The following is a 2,229-nucleotide window of genomic DNA, read 5'->3' as shown; positions in this document are numbered from 1 at the left end:
ACGCTGCTGACGTGTCGTGAAGACGCTGTGTGCTTCGTTGTGAAAGCGAAACTATGTTTGGTTTTCCAAAAGAGGACAATATCCACTTCGTCATGCCTACACTCTTAAAAATTAAGGTGCTTAAAAGGTTCTTCACAGCGATGCCATAGAAGAACCATTTTTGGTTCTGCGAAGAACCATTCAGTCAAAGGTTCTTTAAAGAACCATCTCTTTCTTACCTTTTTAGAATCTGAAGAACCTTCTTTCGTAAATGATTAAATTAAGGGAATACATCAACTTTCACTGTGGACGAAGCGGAGTCCCGCCAGTCTCGACCCCGCACGCTAAGCTGGTGCTAGGCCGCTGTGTTTTTCGCTGTGAAAGCGAAACTATTTTGTTTGGTCTTCCAAAAGAGGACACGACTACAAATCAGTGGTTAAGTTGTATTTACAACACTGTTCCAGAACAGTTTAACCCAAATATCCAGATGTGTGCAGCACATTTTATGGAGGACTGTTTACTGATCCTGGGAGAGTAACGTTAGACTAAAATGCCGGTAGTTCTGACTCATGTAAGTACGTTTTAATTTAAAGGATTTGCCACTGATGATTCAAACGCGAGTTTTAGGCAGTGTGGAGTAGCACTTGTTGTTTGTCACTTCTCTGATCACAAATGCAGACAGAGTTTTATGTTTATGCGGCGCGATGCAATGCAACGCAACGCGTAAAAAGACAGTATAAGTCATTATAATCAGTAATTATGTCCCCACTGGATGCAACAAATGCCTCGTTTGTAATGGGTTTTAATGTTTTTTTGTCTCATCGCTCCGGCCGGGACATGGCATCAACAGTATGTGAGGGACATAACATTTCCGTCTCATGCTTGAGGTATTCGGCCAATCACAACGCATTGGATAGCTGGCCAATCACAGCACACCTCGCTTTTTCAGACCAATGAGCTTTGTAAAAATCGACCCATTTCAAAAAGGCGGGGCATAGAGGAGAAACAATAATGTACAGTATGTGGAAAATAATGTGTTTTTTTAACTTTAAACCGCATAAACACATTTCATTACACCAAATACACAAAATAATGTTATTTTTAGCAGCATCATATGACCCCTTTAATACACGAGTTTCACAATTTGAGTTGAATTACTGAAATAAATGAACTTTTCCACGACATTCTAGTTTATTGAGATGCACCTGTATGTAAACGATTTAGAAAAATTTCCGTCGATTCACACTTTATAAGCTCCCACGCTACTCTCCATTAGAAATGAATGACTTTCGGTCTGTCGTTTGTCGGAGATAGTGGAAAGTCGGCTTGAAACGCTGTGGAAATGCCAGTATGACGAGGATCGTTTTCATTTTAAAACAAAAGTGCACCAGTGTAAATGTATCCTTACAGCTACGGGGGCTGGGAGGCGTTCACACTAAATCCTCACGTGTGAGCCACATCTCTGAGTGTGGCGCGTGACGCAGACTGACTGTGCAGACCTATCGGTGTATTGGGCTATAGTAAGATACCACGAGCAGACTGCTTCGTATGTTTTCGCATCGCTCAATGTCAAACACTGATCGATCTGTGCTTTACTAATGTTGATGAGATTAACCCCTTAGGTATCGAAATTTGGTACCGAACGATGAGACGTTTTTCGATACTCGATAGTATCGAGGCAATTCGGTCGGTGCCTAAAAAGTATCGAACTCGATACCCAGCCCTAGGTATAACGGGGCTAAAGGCGCCCCGGGGTAAAAGGTGCCTTTGATATTATTTTCATCTAAACCACTAGATGGCACAAAAACGTGGCGTAGCACTTTCCAAAACATCCGTTTTTCAAGATGCACGTGTATATTTGTCTGATGTTTGACGCAATCACGCGCAGCAGTGCAAAGTTGATTCTGTGCTTACTTGATCTAAAATTTTATGGTTTTAAAAATGTTGTAGATTTAAAGGGATAGTTCACCCAAAAATTAAAATTCTGTCATCATTTACTCACCCTCATGTCGTTCCAAACTTGTATGAGTTGCTTTCTTATGTTGAACACAAAAGAAGATATTTTGAGGATTGCTGGTAATCAAACAGTTGGTGGTTGCCATTGACTTCCATAGTAGGAAAAAAAAAATACTATGGAAGTCAATGGCAACCACCAACTGTTTGATTACCAGCAATCCTCAAAATATCTTCTTTTGTGTTCAACATAAGAAAGCAACTCATACAGGTTTGGAACGACATGAGGGTGAGTAA

Source organism: Sinocyclocheilus grahami, unplaced genomic scaffold (assembly GCF_001515645.1).
Source record: "Sinocyclocheilus grahami isolate Dianchi unplaced genomic scaffold, SAMN03320097.WGS_v1.1 scaffold533.1, whole genome shotgun sequence".
NCBI classification, from domain to species: Eukaryota; Metazoa; Chordata; class Actinopteri; order Cypriniformes; family Cyprinidae; genus Sinocyclocheilus; species Sinocyclocheilus grahami.
The sequence above is the reverse complement of the archived record's forward strand: the minus strand, read 5'-3'. Positions refer to the sequence as shown.